Genomic DNA, 26,560 nt, shown 5'->3' on the forward strand with positions numbered 1-26,560 from the left:
ATTCTGTCCCTACTTACTTTGTTGTTTGTAGCATTTGGTTATAAATGTTGTAACCTTTCCTCATAGAGGAATTGCTCCAGCCCCTTAATAATGTTGGTTGCCCTTTTCTTCACATTTTCCAGCTCTGCAATATCCTTTTTAAGGTGTGGTGATCAGAACTGTACACAGTTGCACCACACAGCTGTTAAAGGCATGAGAATCCTGTTGTCCTCCAGTGTCAACCTTAAACTATTCAAAGAACTCAAGTTTCATGAGCTGTAAACGAATTATGTTACTGTAAGTGAAGGTCAGCAGTTCCCAATTTTTTTTCCCTACGGACCACTTGAAAATTGCTGAGGGTCTTGGCAGACCACTTAATGAGTTTTATCCCAGTTGTAACAATTGTAATGTACTATGCTAGATGGTGCATTATTTTTAATTGTATTTTATTCATTTTTTCTTTCCTATATTGCATTTTATTGTATCACAATTTGAATTCCATAGAATACAATATAAAATACAATAAACAACAAAATACAATATAAGCAATAAAATACAGTTAGATCAACAGGAATATTTAATGTGCTCTGTTCACAGCAGCTGCTCCTGCTGTTCTTCACATACACACTGTGAACCACCTGAATGAAGCTAGTGGACCACAGTTTGGGAAGCCCTGCTGTAGGTCTTTCACCTGCTGATCTTAGGCTGGCAATGCTTCATTCAGTGCAAGATCAGGCAAGGTATTTCAATTGGAGGAAATCAAAGGTGATTTAAGATTTACAGCAATTCTATACGTATGCTCATATTGGGATAAATTTAAGATTTAAATAGCTAAAAAACAAACACTATTCATTTGTTGTGGTTTTTAATACTGCAAAATAAATAGAGCATTTTTTTTCTTTTTCATTTTTGAGCAAAAAGGATTTGAAATTCCCACTCAGCCATGAAGCGGACTTGGTTTCCTTGGGCCAGTCACTATCTCTTTGCCTAACCTTGTTGTGAGGATAAAATAGAAAGGGGGAAAGCCATGTACACCACCTTGATCTCTTTGGATAACAATAACAAAAAGTTATTTAAATATTTATGCCAGCAGCACCAACCTACCCCCAGAACTCCCATATGTCTGCCCTCATGGGTGGGAAAGCAACTAATCACCCCTCCCCACATATTGCTGCTACAGTCAACCTACTCAGTCCCCCCCCTCCAGTCCCACTTCTGCATATCCCTAGAAAAAACAACACACCAAGAATTAACAACATTCCAATTATGAACCACACAGTGAACATTTCTCTCCACTCCATCACTGCACTGCCCATACTGTAAAAATAACAGCAACAAAAAAACTGGGCAGCTTGATATATATTAAAAACTATATAATTTGTAATATAGCACAGGCAAAAAAAAAAAGCTGATGAGACACTAGAAATAAAAACACATACAAAGCCAGAAAACAGCCATCCCCTCATTCTTCGATGGCTGCATTCCACTTCTGATTTTGTACAGAAAACAAAAATGGTGCTCTGAACACATACAATTTCACATTTTAGACTCACTTAACTCATCATTGTTTTGCTCATTTCATGCCTTAGACCAGTTACTAACTTTCATCTGTACTTACCTCACATGGCTGTTGTGAACATATAGGAGATATAAAATGACTGCAAAGGGAGACAGTCTTAAAATTTTGCTTCCTTTAACTAAAGTAATGAAGCTTTGTAAAGGGACATGTTATGTTCTCTCTCCCTCCCTACCCCCCTCACTAGAATACCTCCAGGCTTCAACCAATCTGGCATGATTATTGTGTGTTTATATTGTATTCAAGTGAGATTACTCCCAGGTTGGTGTGCTGAACTGACCCTCTCACCATGAACCCTTCCCTGCCCCTTCCTCACAAGAAAGCTTAGGCTACAGTCCCATATCCACTTAAGCCCCATTGAACAGAATGAGACTTACTTCTGAGTAGCTGTGTATATCACAAGATTCTTTAACGTCCACCCACACTTACTGTGTAGGAGAATATTCAGAAAATAACTTATAAAGAGTACCTGATCTCAAACAGAGGTTACAAAGAGAAAGAAGCCACAAGCCAGAAAAAAATTTCAGTGGAGGGGGGGAACAGCAGCTCATTAGGACCTCAGGGATTCCTGGTGTCTGAACAACTCATCATTCACAGCCGTGACTTCACTCATTGGCTAAAAACACTGGACAATGGATTCCATCCATAGTCCCAATAGAGATCCTTGGGAGACCCCACTTATTACACCTTTCCATTGTGAGATCTGTCTATTTATTCCTATTGTCTGCCTCCCTACTTCCTGTTCTTTATCCATAAAAGGACTTGTCCATTTAAACCATGGCTGTTAAGCTTATTGAGGAATGTTCAATTAAGGACTTTATAAAAAGCATTTGGAAAGTCCAAGTACACAATATCTACTGGAACATCCCTATGCACATGCTTATTGACACTCTCAAAAAACTCTAAAATGTTAGTTAGACAGGATGTACCTTTGCATTGTAGTTGTTTTCTTCTATACACTTTGTGTTTAAACATGCTTTCTACCTGTTCACCTTGGACAGATGTTAAAACTAACTGGCCTGTAATTTCCTGGATGCTCTAGTGTTAGATTGACCACTTTGCAGTCCTTAGCTATGGAAGCCAATCTTAGGAACAAATTACATATTTTTGTTGGAGGATAAGCAGTTTCACGTCTGAGTTCTTGAAGAACTCTTAGGTGGATTCCATCTGGAGTCAGTGAATTTTTTTTTCATTTTTCATTTCTCAATAAGGCCTAGAACATCGTTGTCGTCATCGTCATCATCATAGACCTCCATCTCTTGCTCCCACTATTTTCATCTGTTCCTCAGACTCCCTTCCTGAGAAAGTTAATTCAGACACAGTGATCTGTCCTACATCTTTTGCAGAGAAAGTAGATGCAAACTGCCATTTCCTATTTCTCTTTTCGCATACCTTGTACTCCCTTCTCGTCCAAAGGTCCAACTGCCTTCCTAACTGGTTTCTTGCTCCTAATGTATTTAAAGATTATTTTTTTGTTCATTGTTGGTCTTAATGTGCAATATGGATTTTTTAATGCATCCCTTATTGTTTGCTTGCATTTCCCCCCACAAAGTTTGTGTTCTTTTTTGTTCTCCACTTTTGAGCAAGACTTCAATTTTATGAAATGCCTCTAATAGCTTCCTTGGTGTTTTTCCTCATCTGCAGTATACATTTTAGCTGAGTTTCTATTATTGGTTTTTTTTAATAACTCCCAAGAACTGGGTTGTTGTTGTTTTAGTATTCATTTAATTGATCTATTCAATTTGCTAGTTAGTCATCTTTAAACCTTTTAGTTTAGTTACATCCGATGCAAGAAGGATAACTGCAAATGGAATTTGGATGAAAAATAAATGTAACTCTGTTCTCCCTCTTTTTCTGGGAGCCGGATCAGATGATCAGCCTCTCTCAATCCATCCCAACATGTGGAGAGGGCATATGTAGCTCCTCTGCACCCATTTGGCACTGGGCCCAAGTTTGGGTCCCATCACCACGGTGCATAGGGGGACAGAACATCTGAATGTCACCTACGCAAGGAGGCAAAGATCACTCTTCTAATGGAATACATCAACCATATGATTTTTGCCTATGTGAAAATTGTCCGATGGAGCTCTCTCTTGTTACAATTTTTTTTATCTGTATTTCTTTTTATTTGGTTGAGTGCTTTTATATTTTAAAATATCTGGAAAAGGAATAGTTCAAACAATTACCAGAATATGTTTTTGATGCTGCACAGTTTGGGGAATGAGAGGGTTTTTAGACATATTCTTCTGATATTCAGATCAAATAATGTAAATATGAAGAGCCCCTTATGCTTTTGATAGATGTTGTTGAACCCAAGTTAGTATAAATTGTATTTTCGAGAAGAAGAAAAAATTAAGAAACAAGCAGCAAAGGAAACAACTTCAGATTGTTCCCAATGGGCACCTTTCTTAAGTGGGCCGAATGCATCTTAGATCTTCTTCCAGCTCCATAGAGTACAAATGACACCAGTTTATAGTACTTTGTGTTCATTCATCTGAAAAGTAGACTTGAGGGATTTGAGCCTAATCGTATACAACTTTTAAGCACCAGAAATGTTACATTGTAGAAGTTTGGAAATAGAATAATGACTGACATTATGTTTTCCAAATTGTTGTTATGACAGTGCCTTTGCCCCCTCCCCTCAATATTTTGGTATGTATGTGCAGGGCTGGCTTTAGGGGTGGTTGAGCTGGGTGGTTGTTCAAGGTGCTGAGTTTAGGGGGGGTGCCAAGCTGAGCTGAGTGGCTGTTTTTTGAATGTACTGTCTGCAGTGAGCTAGCATAGCAAAAAGCAAGTGTCTGTAACCTTTTTTCAAGGTTCTATAAGTTGTTTAGGTACAAACTACAAAAATGATCTTCCTTCAGTTACCTTTAAACTGTTTCTTTCTCAGTTCCACTTAATGTCATTTGTGCTAAAAATCAGTGGAACATAGCTTTACTTTGAGGCAATGTTACCAAGTACTTAACAGTTCAAATACTATACATCTTATAAGCACTATATAAATCATAATAAAATAAAGATGTCAGCTTAGGGTTGCCAGGTCGGAACCATCCAAAAACCTGAGAAAATGGGGCGGGCCCTAGTGACGTCACGGGGCGGGCCCTAGTGACATCATTAAATGTGATACATTGTATCAACCACAGTTGCTTGGAGCATACCATCCAAACAAATTTCTCTGGAGATTAAAATAGAAATCTTACCTAAAATAGGGTGTTCCTAGGTCCATCTGAAGTGACAAGGTCATTCTTTCTCACAAGCTTAGGGTGATGCAAAATGGAAATGGACTGCCTTCAAGTTGATCCCAGATAGGGTCTTCATGGTAAGCAGTATTCAGACAGAGGTGGTTTACTATTGCCTTCCTCTGAGTCTGAGAGGCAGTGACTGGCCCAAGGTCACCCAGTGGGCTTCATGGCTGTGTGGAGATTCAAACCCTGGTCTGCCAGGTCACAGTTCAACACCTTTAGGGAACATTTAATCTAGCTTACTTGCTTCTGGCAAGAAGGGTTTACGTGCCCTCAGGCCAGGCCATTATTGGAAGAAAGGAGCTTAATGTTGCAGAGATGTTAGATGGGAGCACAGATGGATGCCCCTGAAGGCAGCAACTGTAAACATGCTTATTAAGGAACTAAGCCCCATAGAACTCAATAGGACTTACTTCTGAGTAGATATGGTTGCAGCCATGTTAAACAAATTAAACCAGAACTATCACTAGAAGCTAAAATGATGAAACTGAGGTTATCATACTTTGGGCACGTAATGAGAAGACATGATTCACTAGAAAAGACAGTAATGCTGGGAAAAACAGAAGGGAGTAGAAAAAAAGGAAGGTCATACAAGAGATGGATTGATTCCATAAAGGAAGCCACAGACCTGAACTTATGAGATCTGGACAGGGTGGTTCATGACAGATGCTCTTGGAGGTCGCTGATTCATAGGGTCACCATAAGTTGTAATCGACTCAAAGGCACATAACAACAACATAGAAGGTAAAATTCATTGCCTCTGGCCAGTGGCCACGTTCACTACTGGGACATGGCCCTCAGAAGACTGCCCAGAAAGGAATGCGGCCCTTCAGCTCAGATTGGCTCTACGGTGAGGATGGGGGAACCTGTGTTCCTCCAGATGTTGCTGGACCCCAAACTCCCATCGCCCTCAATTATCTGTAGGCCTGATGAGAGTTGTGAGCTGACTGTAGTTATTACAGAACTGATGCACAGCCAATCACATTTACAACCTGGCAAAGGAGATACAGTGATGAAAGCCGTGTCTGGAGGTGTGGTGGTTTTTTTTTTGTCTCTGTGTGCAAATTTACATCGCGATGCAGCCACACAACCCTCTCGGGAGGTTTAATAGCTAAGAATGCAAAATAGGCTGCAAAATAGAACATTTTAGCACCTGTCTGCACACTAACAAAAAAAAACATTTAGTCTAGCTTACTTGCTTCTGGCAAGAAGGGTTTACATGTTGGCTTGTGTGCGTTGTTGTGTGGAACAGCATACATTAGGTTGGAGTTAAGTTGAGCAAGAAGACTTCTTCAGAGCATTTAAATCATGTAAGAGTCTTTATTGCAAGACATTAAGGCCAGAGGCTTAAGAGTAAATACATGTAGAGATTCTTCTCACCCCCCTTCTGGTACATCTCTCTCCATAGATAAACACAAAACACAGCCTCTCAGCTCAGAGGCATAATTCAGAAGAGCACAACACATAGTCTCTGTTAGAACTTTCCCAGTCATTATCAGATGGCTACCATAGCAACGACCCTGGCAGTCCGTTCCCAGACAGATCATAGACATAACTCCCCCTTAACCACAGTTACGTCTTCACACTTGCAGGCTTCATGGAAAACTACTAGAGACAGTAATGCCAACTGGTCACCAGCCCAACAGCCCCCCTTTTTTCCATAAAGACTGCAAAATACACATGAAATACATCTCCATAATACATAGTCATACAGTCATACATTTCTACAATACCTCTTGCAATACATTTCAGTACATTGCATTTTCAGTTCAGTACAGTTCAAAAGTATATCTCAGTACATAGCAGTACATTTCAGAACTTTATTCACTCAAACTTTGGTTCATTCCAAGCCTTGTCACCAGTTTGCCAAATTTCTCCTCACACAAAGGCTTGGTCATTATGTCAGCCACCATGTTGTTAGTGTCACAAAATTTTAGGTTAACAAACCCCTGCTGCACACAATCCCTTACGTGAAAGTATCTGACACTAATATGTTTTGTTCTCTTGGTATGAGCTTCTGATGTGGCTATCTTAATGCAGGTCTGATTGTCTTCATATACAGTAATCGGAAATTGCATATCAATGCCTATCTCCTGCATGAGCATTGCGAACCACTGTAGCTCATTACAGGCCTGTGACAGGGCCACATACTCGGCTTCTGCACTTGATGTTGCAACCACATTTTGTTTCTTGCTGCTCCAGTCAATGCATGACCTGTGCCACATCACAACTATGCCAGAGGTTGACTTACGACTGCTCAGCTCCCCTGCATGATCTGCATCCACAAAACATTCAAGACCTCCTGTCTTTGCTCCTGACAAAACCAGACTCTTTGTCTTCGTGCCTTTCAGATAACGCACTATCCTTTTAATCCCTTGCCAGTCAGCCTCTGAAGGATGCTCTACCTTCCGGCTTAAAATACTGACTGCATTACATATGTCTGGGTGAGACACCTTCACCAAATATTGCAATTTCCCTATTATGCGCCTGTACTTCTCAGGATCTGTACAAGGCGTCTCCTGCACATTCTGTTGGAAAGCCACAACCATTGGAGTCTTCACAACATTGCATTCTGTCATGTTGCATTCTTCTATTATCTGATTTATTTTACTTTCCTGACTCAATGTTATGCTTCCATCTTCTGCACGCACAATATCCGTGCCTAAATAGTGTGTGACAGGCCCCAAATTCTTTGTGTCCACCTGCCTGCCCAGTTGCTCATTAAATTCTTGTTCCTCTTGCTGCTCATGATAAAAATACATGATATCACCAACGTAAACTGCACATAACGTGGTTTTCATCCCCTGTCTCTATATACACACATGGATCTGCCTTGCATCTTTGGAATCCCATTCCATGCAACACTCTGTCCAATTTCTCATTCCAGCAGCGTGCACTTTGCCGCAGTCCATATATTGATTTATGCAGTTTACACACGAACCCTTCCTTTGACACAGAACCTGGAGGCAGTTCCATATATATCTCCTCTCTTAAATCACCATGTAGGAATGCCGTCCCTATATCGTAGTGATTTACACTCATGTTCTGCATCGCTGCCAGCTTCAGCAGCACACAAATGGACTCATGTTTCACAACCGGGGCAAAAACAGCATCATAATCTGTCCCATGCTGCTGGGTGAATCCTTTGGCACTCAAACATGCCCTGTACCTCTGTACTTCCCCGGAACTTGCTTTCTTCTTCTTAAACACCCAACATTTTCCTTTATCAAACCAGACTGAAAATTGACAACTCACCAGTTTGCCCACTGATAAAATATTATGAGCCAAGTCCGGAACAAACAAACATTGTCATAATGCCAAGCTTGTCAAATTTCACCAGACCACGTGCTTGTACGGATTTCCGTGATCCATCAGCAAGTAAAACATAGCCCTGCTCATCTGTAGACATGTAAAACAGACTCCTGTCTTTAATTAGTATATGGCTTGCTCCGCTGTCGACAATAAAGTTAATTTGTTCCAAGTCTTTAGACTTCTGTTTACAAACAAAGTTCACACTGCCCTGCTTCAAGCCTCCGTCCCTGGAGTTTCGCTTGATTGCACAATCTTTACGGAGATGCCCACAGGCCCCACAGGCAAAACAAGACTTCAGCCGCGGCTGCTCCCGCTTGTTTCCCTGTCTGCTTTCGGCAGCCTGCTCCGGTTCAGGACATTTCTCCTCCTTGCTTCTGACAGCCTCCACCGGCTGGGCTCTCTGCGCCTCCTGCCTCCGCTGCCATTCCTGGGACAATTCCTGCAACGCGCCCCACATCTGTTTAGCCGACGGCTCATCTCTCACACACATCAGTTGAGAATCCGATAGAGCCAAGATTATAAACGCCTGCGCCCTCTGGTCTCGACGCTTCCAGGCCGCGGTCAATACCGCCGGGGGTTTCTCTTCAATCACATCCCATAAATCTTCTGTTATCAGCAAAGCCCTCATCCTCGGCTTCCAGCTGGCAAAATTCTTTTCATTAAGTCGTTCCATCGGCAAGCCTCCCCCAGACAGGTTTACAGCCATGTTGCTCACCTCCGTCTGGTTCAATCAATCAAGCTGCCCTCTCTGGAACTCCGTCTGCCTTTCAGACCAGCAACTGACTCCCGTGTAATGCGCTGTGGAGCATAACCATCCTCTGCTACCAGTGTTGGGTTGTGTGCGTTGTTGTGTGAAACAGCATACATTACGTTGGAGTTAAGTTGAGCAAGAAGACTTCTTCAGAGCATTTAAATCATGTAAGAGTCTTTATTGCAAGACATTAAGGCCAGAGGCTTAAGAGTAAATACATGTAGAGATTCTTCTCACCCCCCTTCTGGTACATCTCTCTCCATAGATAAACACAAAACACAGCCTCTCAGCTCAGAGGCATAATTCAGAAGAAGACAACACATAGTCTCTGTTAGAACTTTCCCAGTCGTTATCAGATGGCTACCATAGCAACGACCCTGGCAGTCCGTTCCCAGACAGATCATAGACATAACTCCCCCTTAACCACAGTTACGTCTTCACACTTGCAGGCTTCATGGAAAACTACTAGAGACAGTAATGCCAACTGGTCACCAGCCCAACATTACATGCCCTCAGGCCAGGCCATTATTGGAAGAAAGTAGCTTAGTGTTGCAGAGATGTTAGATGGGAGCACAGATGGATGCCCCTGAAGGCAGCAACTGTAAACATGCTTATTAAGGAACTAAGCCCCATAGAACTCAATAGGACTTACTTCTGAGTAGATATGGTTGCAGCCATGTTAAGGACAAGGGAGGGCATTCTAGGCAAGCAGTTGGCAACTGCCTGTCAGCATTGTGCTGTTGCTAAAACTTGACTGGGGATCATCCACAAAGTTATCCATAAGGCACTGCAACTTTATGTGTTGGCTGGCTACTGCAGTGGGTGTCCCCTAATATTTATGGCCATACAAGCAGGGTGAGTGTAGGCAGCAATTGCCTTTCTACTTTACGAGGCCTTATATAGGACCGACAGGCAGCAGGAGAGAGGGGAGGACCAGAAAAAGAAAAAGAACAAAAATAAAAATAAAGGAAGAGAGCGCCTCCTCCTAAGCAATAAGCATGTGCACTGTGCAGAGCGCCTGCCTCCGTTTCCCCCCAAAGCTGCCCCACCCAGCCTCGACGCCAGGGCCTTCTGGGCCAGGCAACCTTGGTGATCTCTGGGCAGCTTCAGCCCCGGCACCTCTCTGCTCTCCCCCCCGAGAAAAATCAACTCATTTGAAATGTGGTGTTGGAAGAGAGCTTTGCAGATACCATGGTCTGCAAAACAGACAAATAATTGGGTGTCAGAACAAATTAAACCAGAACTATCACTAGAAGCTAAAATGATGAAACTGAGGTTATCATACTTTGGACACATAATGAGGAGACATGATTCACTAGAAAAGATAATAATGCTGGGAAAAACAGAAGGAAGTAGAAAAAGAGGAAGGCCAAACAAGAGATGGATTGATTCCATAAAGGAAGCCACAGACCTGAACTTACAAGATCTGAACAGGGTGGTTCATGACAGATGCTCTTGGAGGTCACTGATTCGTAGGGTCGCCATAAGTCGTAGTCAACTTGGAGACACATAACAACAACAAATATCTCCCAAATATCTCCCAAATGTTTCCCTTGCTTCTGATTGCATGGGACAAGAGAGTATGTGACCTATAGCTGTTCATTCACACAATATGCCACCATGGTTTAGCATTACATCTGAACATAACTACTCTGTCTTCAACAGCAGCCAAACAAATTACTTCAAATGCCTATAAGCAAATCAGGATGTGCCAACCAGAAGTATACAGCCTCTGAATGTAGATTCCATTTAGCTATCATGTGCTTGATACACATAATCCTTCATAGATGCATCTTTTTTTTTTAAGCCATCCAAATTAGTGGCCATCCAGCCCTGAATTCCTTAACTTGATTGCATGTTGTACAAAAAGACACTTTATTTTCTTTCTACTTCTAACCAGAGATGTAGTCATCCAGGGTTGTGGGGGGGTCATAGACCCCTTACTTTTTTGGGACCAGGGTCCCAGCCAGATTCCTATATATGCGTCAATCAGCATGAAAGGGGAGCACATTAGCCACTGAGTCGAGTCATTGTCCTTTTATGATGATTGGAGCCAACAGGGTGAAATAAAGTGAGCCAGGCCCTGAGAAGACTCTTCTCAATGGCTAACATGCAGCCCCCCTTATTAGCTCCAAGTGACATCTATTGTAGTGAAGTGTGGACTTGGAGATGACAAGGAGAACAAGGAAGATGAGAGAAGGTGGAAAGTGGGCATAGCTGTGAGAGGGCATGGAGTCACTATTATGAAGAGACCCTGCACTTTTGAATTTGCCACTATTTGCGGTTGCTAGGAGACGGCATCCAAGCGGCCTGCCAGCCTCAGCAGGGGCCGTGAAGAGGTGGTGGCAGTGGAGGCCAGGCTGGGCCGGCTCCTTCTTAGCCCCGGAGCCGGTTCCCCTGCTCCGGAAAGGACGCCCGCTTCACCCCTCATGCTGTGGGTGCTGCTGGGCGGGAGCGGCCGTGATGGGGCCCCTCAGGCAGAGACGCTGTGGCTGCCGCCGCCACTGCTGAGCCCCATTGCAGCCGCTCCCACCCAGTGGCACCCACAGCATGAGGGGTGAAGCGGGCATCCTTTCCGGAGCAGGGGAACCGGCTCCGGGGCTAAGAAGGAGCCGGCCTGGCGCGGCCTGGCCTCCACTGTCACCGCCTCTTCATGGCTCCTGCTGAGGCTGCCAGGCCGCTCGGACGCTGTCTCCTAGCAACCGCTCCCGAGACAGCGCCCAAGTGGTCTGGCAGCCAATCAATGTCTTAGGGCTGTTTCTCGAACTATTGGCACCATGTGGAGGCTGCGATGCAGCAACAATTAAAATGTGTGTGGTGGTAAAAATTACAGAAAGTGTCCCTTCCCAAAGCTCAAATTCAACTTATCGGAACTGAGCAAGCTACATCTACAAATTCTTCCACCTGTCACATTTTTGTTTATGGGGTCAAGAGGAGATAAGACATGTCTTACTAACTAGTATCGGGGCTTAATTCAGGTGGGGAAATCCTCTGCCTTCCCCGGCAACACACAGTGATAGTAAAGATGAAAATTCCTGTACAGAGTGCCCTTTTTAACCACAGTGAAACTAGCTAGCTGCCTCCTAGATTAGTAAGGAAAAACTTTCAAGGATGTTGAACCCTGCCACTTCTCATTGTATGAGAGCACAATGTCTGCTTAAAATGCACACTTCCATTAAAAGATTTTTTGTACTTTTAAACTTGGAAGAGATCCAGGGGCTAGATGACAATCAAAGAATCTCAGCTTTTCATAAATGGGAGTTAAAATCTGGTTGACTTTTGTTGAATCTTCAGAAGAAAATGATTTAAGTGGTAGTATGGTTAACATTGATTCCCCTTGATGTTTGCTGAGTAAATGAGTATTTACATAGTGCAGTTGGGAATAAACTACACAGTATATTCTGACTTGTTTCAAATTTTAGAGACCTAGGTTTAAATTCCATTCTCAATTGTCTGGTTTAATCACTACTTAATTTTACTTTTTAAGCAATGCAGTGCATTGTAAGCTCATCTTTTTCACTTTTAACTATGAGTACCCGAAAGTCAAAAAAAGCCAAGATTCTTCTACTTTTGACCAGCAATCTTCCCACAGTGTGTGCACCTGTGTGTGTAGAGGGAGCATGTGTGCAGCTAGAGGAGTTCCCCCCTTAATTTTACTGTAGCTGATCACCCAGCATAACAAGCAAAGTAATTTTAAATAGAAAAGTGGCATGTCCTACTAGGTAATCAGTTGGAAGTAATCATCCAACATACCTTTGGTTGTACATGTTTCTCCTCTACCTGCACTTCATCTGGTTGAGATGGCAGTCCTGGCGATTTTAAAGTTTGTAAGACCCATAGCATTTGAAGCGGGAATTCCACACTTTGCATTGTTTATACTCAGCAGTGGCGGCGGCGACCGCAGCGTCTCTGCCTGAGGGGCCCCATTGCGGCCGCTCCCGCCCAGTGGCCCCCACAGCATGAGGAGTGAAACGGGCATCCTTTCCGGAGCAGGGGAACTGGCTCCGGGGCTAAGAAGGAGCCGGCCCAGCCTGGCCTCCACTGCCACCGCCTCTTCACGGCTCCTGCTGAGGCTGCCAGGCCGCTCGGACACTGTCTCGGGAGTGGTTGCTAGGAGACGGTGTCCGAGCCGCCTGGCAGCCTCAGCAGGAGCCGTGAAGAGGCGGTGGCAGTGGAGGCCAGGCCAGGCCGGGCCGGCTCCTTCTTGGCCCCGGAGCTGGTTTCCCTGCTTCGGAAAGGACGCCCGCTTCACCCCTCATGCTGTGGGTGCCGCTGGGCGGGAGCGGACGCGATGGGGCTCAGCAGTGGTGGTGGCGGCCACAGTGTCTCTGTCTGGAGGGATAGCTGAGGTCCGCACCCCCCCAGCACCGCCCCAATGATGCCACTGCCCAGAGGCCCCCAGGCCAGGCGGCTGTGGGCTCCGCTCCAGGACCCCCACCTGCGGCTTTGTGGTTGGCGGGGTGGCTGCTGCGGCTGTCTGCTCGGCAACGGGCAGGGGCTGCTGCTGGGGGGTCTCTGTGGGGGCGGTGGCTGGATGGGCTCGGTGGCGGTCCAAAGGCCTCGCTTGGGTCAGGTGGAGGAACGTCATCATCGTCCTCTGTCTTCTTGAGGCAACTGCAGATGCTGCTTCCTCCTCCTGCACCTGCACCTCACTGGGGAAAGGCGGGCGGGCGGGAAGACGCTGCTTCCTTCTCCTGCTCCTGCGCCTGCCTTGGAAAAGGCGGGCGGGCGGGAAGAGCCTTCAGCAGCATACGCATGCATGAATTACGCATGCGTGGCTGGGGGAGGCGCTTGAAAACCGGAGATCTACCTATTTAGCGTAAATGTGTCTCCTCATGCTGAAAACCGGAGATCTGGCAACCCTATGTCAGCTGTAAGAGGTCAGTGGGATGCCTTTTTATTTATAACTTTATTTATTATTTTAAATATAAAAATAATGGATATTCTAAAATAAAAAATGCTTGCCAAAACATAGGAACTGCTACAAAACAAAAAATATTAAAAGTAAAACCCATGATATCTGAGGAGCAAATGTTGGAGCTCAGGGAGGAGAGCTTGCAGTAGGAGCCATTTTGTGTGCATGCTGAACATAACAAAGAGTATAGGTCTACAACTCTATGAATCATACAACTCCATGAAAGTCATCCTTTGAGAACCACCCACACCACATGACAGAGACTTCAGTGGGATCCTAGAACCGGAGCAAGAATGCATTGAAAACAGAGCAGCAAATACAAGGGAACTCGCTCTGGGCCTTTTTCATTGGCATTGCTGAAAGAAAGCCTGGGAGTAGCAGGGCTTGTTACACTGCTATGTATTTCACCCCTGCAGAAGCCATAAAATGTGGTCCCCAGATGAGGACCAAATCAAATAACGTAAATATAAAGAGCACCTTATGCTTTTGATAGATGTTACTGAACCCAAGTTCAATCTGCAGGTCTGCCCAGTGGGGAGGGCTAGGACAATTTACCCCAGGTCCCCACAAAGCAAGGGGCCCCATGCTTCAGTCCCTGTGTGTACCATTGGCTCCTGCCCTGACCCTGCCACTTTGCTCACTAGAATTCTTGACTTTTTGTTTAAAGTTTTCCTGAAAAAGAAGAAATGGTATATTAGAGTATAAGATGACATGAATCTCAACATGGAATTGTGACACAGTGGGACCTTTTCCCAGCAATCACGAAGTAAATATTTTACATAGTGGTATATGAAACAGGAAGGACTTTAAGCAGGGATTCAATAGCAGAGTAGGCAGCTGTTCTTGTCACAAAAAGAACTGCAGGCCCGCCAGGGAAAGAGTTCAAGGAGTGAGTAAGTGAACATGATCAAAAATTTCCAGGGAAGTTGCCACTGGAGAGTAATTTTCTGTGGCAGTTACCACAAGGAAAGGCATAGGAGTAGTGTGAGACCAGGCCTTTAGGGAGGATCCTCCTTGAGTAAGTAGCGGAGAAGGCCAGCAGCAGTCCACAACCAGAAAGCCTGTGAGAATGAGCTCCAGGAAGCAAAAAGAAGCTCTGCTAGAAGGGGTTTGGAATTTGGATGAGCCACTCATTGGAAACAATGTCAGCGATGGAGATCTAATGTTGGATTCTCCCTGCTGTTGCCAGATCATTGACGCCTGGCCCAGTTGATGTCAGAACTCCAATGCTGCAATGTCCAAAAATGGTGTGTCGGGAGGACTGGCAAGCAGCTTGAATTCAAAGGATCCAAAGTTATCCCAGTCCACTAACACCCCAAACTAGGAAGTTTAGACATGCCCAGGATGATGTCCCATTCTCTTCCTCTCATTGTTTTCAATGGGAGGGAACGTATTTAAAAATGTTTTTTTAACAGCCTGAAACAGCATTGTTGTAGGACATAGAGTAAGACTGTTGAACTGCCTTTGGATTCCCCCCCCATCCAACTCCTTAGGATTGTAGCTCAGTGTGATAAAATAGCTGTGCCCAATTGCAATACCCAAGTTCCATATATAAAAATACTAGGGGCTGCCTGTTTGCTTCACTTTACTTTTCTCGCCCACCCTGCCACCTTACCCCTCCACCCAAACAACCACCCCTCCCCTTAGAGTTCACCCAAACTATCACCCCTCCCCTTAGAGCTTGCCAAAAGCCTTTTATGATCCTCCACTGCTTCTCCCCCCATGACAGAGCTGTAAATGAACACCAACCCCCCTGTCCCTCCACCCACTCGTCAACCCCCCCCACTGTCCCTAGGTCTTGCCAAACTCTCCCTTCCCTTAGACCTAGTCAAGTCTCCTCTTCCCCCCCTTACAAGTCACCAAGCTTCTTCCTCCACCACCACCCCACAGGTTGTCAAGCTGGTTCCTCCCACCCTTTAGACTTTCTCCCATGAGGAGGGTAGCAGAGGTGGGAGGTGGCCAGCTGAGGTGAGCCACACAGGAACAGTCAGGACAGGCTGGGGCAGCTCCTCAGCAACTTTCCTTCTCTCCTGCCACCTGCCTTTCCCTCCTCCTTGACCTCTGATGCTGAGGCTGAAACAGCATTGTTGTGGAGGTGGGGGCAGCAGTGGCAGCAGAGCAGGATGGTTGCTGAGGAGCTGCCCCAGCCTGTTGTGACTATTTCTCTGCTGCTGTGGGCTGCTGCCACAGCATTGCCCATCGTTGTAACTGCCTGCATGCTGCTATGACTCTGCAGCGTTGCTGCCACATCACTCGCCTCCTTTGAGCCTCTCACTTCCCACTGTGCCTCACCTGCTCACTCACACACCTCACTCACACACCTCGCTTGCCTGCCCACTTTGCTTGCCTACCTGCTGCCATGGCCCTGCAGCATTTAGAAGGCTGGCATCACACTGCAAACTATAGTGTGACAATAGCCTTTGAAAAATATTATATGATGAGACATATGCCTGAGAACCCATGTAAGTGCTGCACACTTTTTTGAGTGAGAGTGATTTCAAACAAATTATTCTCATATTTATGTGGTTTGTTGTCCAGATGAAGAGCACTTATGAAAAGTGCCATGTGCTTTTGGATTCAGTTTTGTATTGGATCAAAATGTTACCAATAAATTCAATTTGAATGTGCTGCAGTTTGCAGATGCCATTTGGAAGCAGTTACCATCCCCTTCTGAGGATAAATATCCAGATATTCTTTGTACATCTATATGCTGTGTTTAAAAAGAAAAGCCACAGGAGACTGCCATACATTTTTATATCACCAGGGAGTCCAATACACACTAGCCTTTCATGGCTAGATCTCTTTCCTTATCTTCTAAAGCAGTCTTCAATCTTTTCTGATCTGTGGCCCACCTTTAGCATTACGGAACCCTTAATTTTTACCATATATGTATATTGTGGCAGTGTTGCTGATGTGAGCCCACCTTAGGCCAGCCCCTGACCCAGTTACAGGTCCTAACATGCCTGTTTTGTTTATTTATTTATTTATTTGATTTATATCCCACCCTTCCTCCCAGCAGGAGAACACTGTTGAAGAACAGCGTTCTGAGACCCTTTCCTTGCCTTAGGGATTAGACCAATCTTCTTGCCTGCCATGTGTTTGTTTTTTAATTTTTTATTTTCTAATGGAAATTTTTAATTGTTTAATTATTTGGATAAGAAAAGCATCTGCCCTGAACATGTACTAATCCCGAACAGTGAAAGAGCAGTAAAAGGGTTAATAGAAATATAAAATGTCATTTTATAAAATAAACATTGATCAGAGGATAAATGTTTCTGCTTCACTAGTGATAGTTAATGCACGATAACAAAAATTGCCTTTGTTAATAAAATTCATGTATGCACTTTCTGTCCATGATTTAGAAAAGATGTGCTGTATTTTTTTAAAAATGAAGTTAAAGATTATGATAAATGTGTCATCTAATAAAATTATCTAAAAATGGTTATCTTGCCAGTTCACTCTTCATTAGACTTTTCTGAAACCTAATGGGTAATTCAGAATGACCTAAAATTGATGACAGAAAACCACTTATCATTTATCAACTGCACAAAGAACAGTAATGAAAATTAACATGGAAGATAAACTGTCCCTCATTGAAATTTAAATGAGAGCTAATGTGTTCTGAATTGATTCAATGAAAACAAGGGAAGGTTAATGTCAAATATATCTTTTGTGATGAGAGTTAGGGCACTGAAGGAAATTTTGCCTGTTATCACTTAAATTCTAAGTAAAAGTACCACTTTTATGTGGACTGGTAAAATTGTCTCATTTGTAAGATAAATTATCTAGAGCACTTCTGTTAGTCCCTGCATAAAAACTAAAAGTGAAAGGTTGGACCAGTGGAAAACAGGCTAAATAGAATCTCTGTGTTCCAGAATGACTGTAATCTGAAAATGCATTGTATTAATTTTCTTAAAAGGTCTTTATTCATGATTTTCCAAAAAAACAACCATACAGTGCAGAGTCTAGATTGCAAAGTACTTGTACATTACATTTTGTGCGAGAAAAACAAGAACAAGAACCTGTTAACCCTCTCCCCTAAACACTGTATTTCTTAAACTATTTGTCACTGCTCTTTATTATAGCTATAGTAGTTCTTAATTAATTAGCAGTAGTGAAATAATCCTTAATGTTTTACTGTTACTGGGAAAGAGACTTCATTGATTTCAGTGTAAACATACATTTAACTTTGGCCTAAGAGACATAATTCCTGTACGGGTGGGTGAGTAATGTTCATTTACTAAATTAACTGGTTCTTTTGTCCTGAATCTGTTCTAGGAAGCTACTGCTGGTGAAAGATATTCTCCATTGTATGAGCCTGATAAGTAATGCTCTTTTCCATATTAAAAATAATTTCAGATTTCAAGTGAATTAACAGCATCTCACCAATGTGGCCATGTCTGATTTTAAATGACACACAATGCTGTGCAATATATTTATTTATTATTGTGTGCTTCCTACAAGCTCATTTCCACAAATGAGTTCCACAAGCTCATTTCAAAACAAAACCTTACATAACTTATAGTCCTGAACTCAGAAACGCTTGCTTAACAACCCTGTCAATTTTCATGGCGATACACAAAACAGTCAGAGAGAATAGACAGTTCAAACTGTAAAAAGAGAGAAACCTCAGAGCCCTTTTGGACTTTTTTCTCTGAGAGTTATAATCTGTTGAAATTCATTAAAAATCAGCCATGTTCACAGAGTACCTGTAATCCTAATACTGACGTTGCCCCATACTCTGACCTTCATCTGCTGCAGTTTAAAAGTTTAAAAAATGCCTGGCTGATTTTTAATTAATTTAATAAATTTTGGCTGGAAGCCTATTATAACACGGGGCATGCTCAGTAAGAACCAACTGTCAGAGTTCTAAAAGCCTCACAGCTGTTGGCTAATCAGAGGGCCACACCAGACTTTGATTTCATGTGAGACAGTCATGGCTTCCCTCAAAGAATCCTGGGAAGTGTAGTTTGTGAAGGGTGCTAAGAGACTCCTATTCCCCTGAGAGAATGGTTTAACAGTCAGCCACTCTGATTGAAGGTCTGTGAGGGGAACAGGGCGTCTCCTAGCAACTCTCAGCACCCTTCACTAACTACACTTCCCAGGATACTGTGAGAGAAGCCATGACTGTCCAAAGTGAAATAAAGGCCTGGTGTGGATGTGGCCAGGGACAGCTTTGGTTTAAATTTGGGTGGGAGGCTACATGTGTCTGCTGTAGAATAAAAAGGTGGGGGAAAGGCTGAAAAAGAATGTTTACAATGTTTTCCTTTTGGAAAGGAAAGGGGCTTTGCTTCTGCCCAGTGCCCACCCACCCAATCTCCTCCCCTCCCACTCCCTGCCCCTTCCCTGGGTCAGTGTTGGACTATGACCTGGGAGACCAGGGTTCGAATCCCCACACAGCCATGAAGCTGACTGGGTGACCTTGGGCCAGTCACTGCCTCTTAGCCTCAGAGGAATACAATGGTGAAATCACCTCTGAATACCGTTTACCATGAAAACCCTATTCAAAGGGTCGCAATAGGTGGGGATTGACTTGAAGGCATTCCATTTTCATTTTCAAACATGATTGCATAGAAATAGATCCCACTAAACTCAAAAAATATGCAAATGATCAAACCCACCCTCCCTTCTCCTTCCTCCTATCCTCTCCTCTTGCCCCTCCCCTCCCCCTTCCTTTGCCCCTCACTCCCCATCCCCTTCCAATCCCCTCTTTCTCCTTCCCCTTCCCCCTCCTCCCCTTCCTCCTCCCCCTCCTCCCCTTCCTCCTCCCCATGGTCAGTTTTACCTATCTTAAACATGATTGCATGGAAGTAAATACCGTTGAACTCTATAAGCATGCAAATGATCAAACCTGCCCTCCCCTCCACCTTCCTTTGCCCCCCTCCAATACGCTCCTCCCCACTCCCACTCCTCCCCCATGGTCAGTGTTTCCTGTCCTAACAAAGATTGCATAGGAGTAAATCCCATTGAAAATAAGCATGCAAATGATCAGACCTGCTTTTCCCCTCTCCTCTCCCTTCCTCCTCCCCTGCCCACTCAAGCCCTCCCTCCCTCCCCTGTCAGTTTTACCTATCCTAAGCATGATTGCACTGGAGTAAATCGCACTGAATTTAATAAACATGCAAATGATCAAACCTGTCCTCCTCCCCTCCCCATCCTGCCTGCTCCCCTCCCAGTCCTCCCCTCTGCATTTCCTCCCCTCCCTCCTCCTCCTCCCCTCCCCATCCTCTGTGGTCAGTTTCACCTATCCTAAGCATGATTGCAGGGGAGTAAATCCCATTGAACTCAATAAGCATGCAAATGATCCATCCATTCTCAGCAAACTTGCACAGGATCCCATTTCTTACCTCCAGGATTAAAAAGCTGGGAAATTCACTAATAGGCAAAAAACCTTGCGGTTTAAGAACATACCTATAGCCCACAGCTATTCTATCAAACTTTTAAAAGCAGGGATATTGGGCAGCTATAGTGAATGCGCCAGGGGAGCAGGAGACCTGAACTCCTCTCTGAGATATTAGACTGCCCTACAAATTGGTCAAAATGCAAATGTAACCCCTATGGGTTATTGGTTTGGTCCAGTGGGTGGAGAAACCTTAAGGAAGGATCGTACTTGGGAGTTTGAGACTAGCAAACGTGAGGGCTGAAGAGAAAAGAAGCTGTTATTGCCAGGGAGTAAGGATTAAGCCCTTGTCACCTTGAATTAGGTAATGGGGTTTTAAATTATGTGTGTAAAAGGGAATGGAAGAGTAAATTCTTTCTTTTCATAGGCGCACTGACTGGCAATATTGCTCTGAGTCATTTCCCTTGCATCTGCCTGCTTCTGGTCCCTTGTGTCGTTTGTTAAATTCTGATGAACTAGAGTTGAGTTAGGTTCATTAATACAGTCTCTCTTAAAATGTCCTTTTAATCCACAATTGAAACACCATAGTTCCCTGTTAGGTACTCTAGCTGGTTCAGATCTTCTTTTTTCACTATAGGTTTGAGGAAAGACTGACCTTGAACTCCTGAGCTCTCTTTGCTGAGCAGACATTTTGAGCTTAGCCATTTCTCTCTCAGATACTAAATATTTAGTTTTCCAATCTACTTCCCTCTCTGTTTGCCCTGTCCCTTTAGGCCTTCCTTTTTCATGCAATTCTTGTTTAAGTTTCCTCTCTTGTTTATCAAGGATTTCCCGTTCTAAAGATCTTACTGCATAGAGGAGCTCTACATAAGGCACTCCTCTTGGCTTGCTACCAGAGCCTATGCCTTTGATTTTGAGGGCAGTTAGCAAGGCCTCATGCCAGCAACCTCTAAAGAACTGTTCTTGTACATACAGGTTAAACTCTCCTTCCATTATCCCCTTTTCTTCAAGAATCTCCATAGCCAAAGTATGCAATCGATTTAAGTATCCTGAAGGAGATTCTTTAGTATGTTGGTAAGTCTCATAAAATTTTGCTCTTAGCTGGGAAACTGAAACTATATTACCAAATGCTGTTTCCAGTATTGCAAAACATTCTCCTGCAGTGGCTTTCCTTCCTGCTCCTAAAGCTACATGCAATGCAGGTGGGAGCAAACTCTCTATGATTTTTCTTCTTTTTATGTTTTCAGGGATTTTGCCATCTTCCACTAGTTCCCTGGCTTGCAGTCTCCAAACAGCATAATCTATTTCCCCAGATGGTTTGGGTATAACTCCTGAAAACATTTTAAGTTTCACTTTGAGATCTGCTACTACAGCCCCAGTTGCACCTTCACTTTGCAAAACTCTAGCTAACAGTTGCTGTTGCAATGTAGGGGAAAGATTTATTGCAGGAGTAGAGGTTGCTATTGGAGTACTTTCTTCTTCATAATTATCACATGCTTCCTCACCCAAAAATGCTGTGACTTCTGCATTTACAGGAATTACCTCCCATTTCCCATGCAGTCTTTTATTCCAGCACTCCCTTCCTATCCTACAAACAGCACTAGGAGTCTGGAACTCACACAGCAACATTCCTTTTCCCCTTGTATCTCTTGCATTTTAGTGACAATACCATATTTTTGTACAGCATTCTTAACCTCACCCTTCTCATCCCCATGATCCATATCAGTCAGCAATACAGATCTGTGCAGATCAAAACCCAACTTTCTGCACACCTCCATTACAGCAATTTTAAGTTTGCAATTTCACTTCGAGTTCCATGTTGGGCGCCACTTTTGTACCTCTTTCTTGGGTCCTATGGGGCTCTTTGAAATGAATACTGCAAACACAATTACAAAATTGTTTTTATATTACGTAATAATTGAAAAGAACATAACACAATATATGCCAACAGAATATATCATATGTCTTCATAACATAATAATCCCCAAAGTTCTATGCATCCAGCAAGGTATCAATGAAGAAGTTGCTTGTAGAAGGTCCAGGAGAGAAAGTTCAGAAGTTTCCCATACACAATCTTAAAGCCCTAAATAAAATATAAAATGAATTCAAATACATAAAGCCACAAAAAAAGAAAGAATTTACTCTTCCATTCCCTTTTACACACATAATTTAAAACCCCATTACCTAATTCAAGGTGACAAGGGCTTAATCCTTACTCCCTGGCAATAACAGCTCTCAACGATTGCTAGTCTCAAACTCCCAAGTACGATCCTTCCTTAAGGTTTCTCCACCCACTGGACCAAACCAATAACCCATAGGGGTTACACAAACACCATTTGGGTTGGTCTTTCACAGTCCAATCCACTTCCTGTGTAGTTTGGAAGAATTTGGTAAAATGTGCCTCTGAGCATATGGTGAGTGGTGGCAACACCTGCAATCAACCCAAATAATAGAAAGAAGATATGTCCTGTGCTGATCTTGTTTTACCAGGGAAGTAGCAACATTATTAAGACAGTTGATATAGTTCAGATGGTCACTTTGAATATGTCTGATTTCCTTTGCAATTTTAGTGACGTTTCCTATAGGAAATCATTTTCTTTTGTTTCTATTTCTGTGAATATGTGAAGTACAGCAACTCTTCGCAACATTTATACTAAAAAAACTCCAAACATAATTGTGGAATAATGTCACTGACTTCTGCAGAATAGTCTCCAGTGGACCTCAGGAGTGTCTCAATTTGCACAAGATAAAACAGTGGGAGGTGAAATATATTCTAGCAAAATGCTATGTGTGCTCTATGTTTTTAATTGACTGTGCCCACCTTGCCTTAAATGAAGTGGTTTAAACATAGCAGGCTGAAAATATGCATCCTCTTTTTTCCAACAGCTAGAGTCATTGCTGAAGTAGCAACATATTGGAATCAGTCTGATTTTTCATCAGACTGCAGGTCCAAATTCCACTGTTAATGCACCCAAAATAGAAGTAGAACATAACCTCCAATTTGAAACACAAAAGGCTGTCTTCACCATCATATGACACTGACCAATAAAAAGGCTTTGAAATTAATAAAAATAAATTTGACACAGATTTCTGGGATGAATAATGAGGGAAATAAATTTTTCTAGTGTAGATTCTCTGTAGAAACATTAATAACAGAGGAAAGAAGCAAAGTAAGAAGAACACCAGCAAACATACAAAAATATAATTCTCTATCTTTGCAGATGGCAAGTGTTGCCACCACTCACCATATGCTCAGAGGCACATTTTACCAAATTCTTCCAAGCTACACAGGAAGTGGATTGGACTGTGAAAGACCAACCCAAATGGTGTTTGCATTTTGACCAATTTGTAGGGCAGTCCAATATCTCAGAGAGGAGTTCAGGTCTCCTGCTCCCCTGGTGCATTCACTATAGCTGCCCAATTTCCCTGTTTTTTAAAGTTTGATAGAATAGCTGTGGGCTATAGGTATGTTCTTAAACTGCAAGGTTTTTTGCCTATTAGTGAATTATCTATTCTGAATGGAACTCTAGTTTCCTTAGATAGTATTTACATGTAATGCAGGCTGCTTATGAACAGCATGTCTTCCACAATATCAGACATCCACAGGGGGGAGCTAGAGGATAATATCCCTGACAAATATCACTGAAGAATTCTTTATTTGAAATATACTAAGGAGAGAGAATGGCCCTATTACATTCATAGACCACTGCTATGCTTTAATAGAAGCCAAATTGGTGTACATTAAAACACGCAAAAATATATATAAATGATACAACACACACACACACATAATTTAAATAATACAGTATAAAATGACACAATATAAAATATTACAATACAATGTAATATTAAAGGAAGAGCAGGATATAAGAAATTAATAACTAAAATTAAATAATAATGAACTAAACTAGAAACAACAGCATGTCAAATCTCCAGGCCATAGGGAAAGCCTTCTGATATGTTAAAGGTCTTTAATTAGGAGCAAAAGCTTGTAAGGGAAGTAGCCAGACCTCATTTTCTTGAAAGCAAATTTCATGGTAATTGCTATAACAAACACACCACACACTTTATGTCAGCAGAGTTTGAACAGCATCCTCAAAATGTGATTTATAATGTTACTTAGCAATGCTACTTTCCTAGCAAAAAACTGTAAAACACAACTCCCTTTCCTTTAGGGTTGCCAGGTCAGAAGCACCCCAAAGCCTGAGATTTCAGGGGTGGGCCCTAGTGATGTCATGGGGCAGGCCCAAGTGATGTCAGAGGGACAGGCCCAAGTGATGTCATTAAGCATGATACATTAAGTTTCAATCACAGTTGCTTGGAGCATACAATTCAAACAAAAATGTTTCTCTGATTGGAAATTAAAATAGAAATCTTAGCTGATAGATAGGGCCTGAGTAGAGAAAATTTAATGTAGCCTACTTGATTCTGGCAAGAAGGATTTAGTGCCCTCAGGCGAGCCCAGTCACCAGAAGGCCATTGCAGGAAAAAAGGAGCCTCATGTTGTGGAGATGTTAGATAGGAGCGCTCAGGAGTAAAAATGGATGCCCTTGAAGGCTACAATTCTAAACACACTTACTAACCCCATATAACTCAATAGGACTTACTTCTGAGTAGATATGGTTTGGATTGTGCTTTTGGTAGGGTTGCCAGGTTCATGGCCTGAGACTGATCCTGTATCTTTAGGAGAAGAGAAAGTCAGCCAAGTGCAGATGTTCTTGCAACTCTGTAATGGGAAAAACCACAAGGTGGAATTCTCCCTTCCCCCTGCACAACTTTTAAAGATACAGAAGACCTCTTGGTTGCCAGGCCCGGCAGCCAGCAAAGATATCATTTCACATAAGTTACAGGGGAGGCGGCAGCTGACATTTTGGTGTATATCTTGAGAATCAGACCACCTAGAAACTTACTTTTTGTTTTAAATGAAAGCTGAGAGTCCAGAGATTAAGCTGACTCAGCCAGAGACCCAGAGAGGACCCCCAAAAGCCAGAGTATCTGGCCAAAAACTGGACATCTGGTAACCCTACCTTCCTTAATTCCAACTTTCAAGATGATGATGATAATGAACATTTGATGATGATAAGCTTTTATCAATTGTGGGGATCACAAATATAACCTGGCCCAGATTGTGGCCCACTTTGCACATAAGCCAAATGAGCAAATATATGAGTTTCCTGAGAAGAACACTTTCTGGTTGTTCTACAGCTGCACTGTGCTAAGCCATGGTTTGGTTTAACATGTGCCATCTGAACCTGGGCTCGTGATTTACTTTTCTTCAGACAAAGCATGAGCTATAACCAAGGTTTGTCTCATGGTTTACAGATGCTAAAAGTGTATTGTAGAGTACCAAGTGCAAATAAGAAATGTAAAGTTAACATGTTTCATTTTAAATTTCTGGGCCACATTTTACTTTTACTTTTACTGAGCTTGCATTTTACTTTTTAAGTAAGAAAAGTAATGTCATCAAAGGAAATACAGTTATATGAAAATGCTGGGTGAGGTCATTTGGATATGTGGACTGAAGTGAAGTGCCATCCTTATGCCTATTATATTAAGCTCTCTTTCCTATCTGATCCCAGGGAGGTAGTGGAGTTTGTAAACCTGTACATGATGGGCTGGATATGGGTGAACAAATTGAAGTGAGACACAACAGAAGTGCTGTTGATTTAGGCTCCTATCAATCCGCATTTAAATACAGCCAGTTATAGATGGGATGATAGTCCCTAATAAGAATTACATCTGTAGCTTGGGGTGCTCCTGGACCTGATGCTACTTCAAGGTACTGCTAAGATTGTGGAGCCAGGAATGCTTCAGCTAGTGCACCAACAATATCTGGCTGGTGCCAGTTCAAAAGCATTCCTTTGACCTAACAGGCTGGCATCGATTCAGGTTAGTTCTATATCCACCTTTACTGCTCCATGGTTTTTTTTGCTTGGAATAAATTTTAGCATCTATATTTTAAAGGAAATATATTTTGAAGAAAATATCGATATTTCCTTTTAAAATATCGATACCTTGAAGAAAATAATGATATTTTAAAAGGAATTATCACTAAATTATCATTCTTACAATCAATGTTTTAGAGGCGGATATTATTTTTAAAAAAGGTAAGTTTTCAAAAATAGCCGCAGAAATTTGCTGCATTTAAATCCAATCCTCGGCTATTAAGAATAAGCGAATTAATGGAAAATTCATATCAAATCCGAATTGGGCAGAATTCTAGCACTTTCCTAAAAAGACCTAACCCAATCATTAATTGTATAGTTAACATCCAGATTAGTTTATCATAAACACTGTGGATGGTGTTGACTTTTTAAAGTATCCAGAAACTACAATTGGTTCAAAATGTTGTGATTGTTAACTGGTGTGTGTTGCTTGGAGCATGTAGTTCTGATTCTGTTGCAGCTATATTGACTGTTTGTTTTTGGACCCTATCCAAAGTGCT

The 26,560-nt window shown here is 42.7% G+C and overlaps 1 protein-coding gene across 28 annotated transcripts in view; it reads left to right on the top strand.

Moving 5' to 3' along the window:
- Nucleotides 1-26,560, top strand: part of THRB (thyroid hormone receptor beta) — a 382,718-nt gene that overhangs the window by 281,595 nt on the left and 74,563 nt on the right. The window contains exon 1 of one of the 28 annotated variants that reach the window (XM_061587720.1): nucleotides 25,340-25,417. The exons of the other annotated variants lie outside the window; for them this stretch is intronic. The gene's annotated coding sequence lies outside the window, so the exon portion shown is untranslated. Of the gene's footprint in view, nucleotides 1-25,339; nucleotides 25,418-26,560 lie in introns of those variants that run through there. 28 annotated transcript variants of the gene reach the window in all.

This window comes from Rhineura floridana, chromosome 10 (assembly GCF_030035675.1).
Source record: "Rhineura floridana isolate rRhiFlo1 chromosome 10, rRhiFlo1.hap2, whole genome shotgun sequence".
NCBI classification, from domain to species: Eukaryota; Metazoa; Chordata; class Lepidosauria; order Squamata; family Rhineuridae; genus Rhineura; species Rhineura floridana.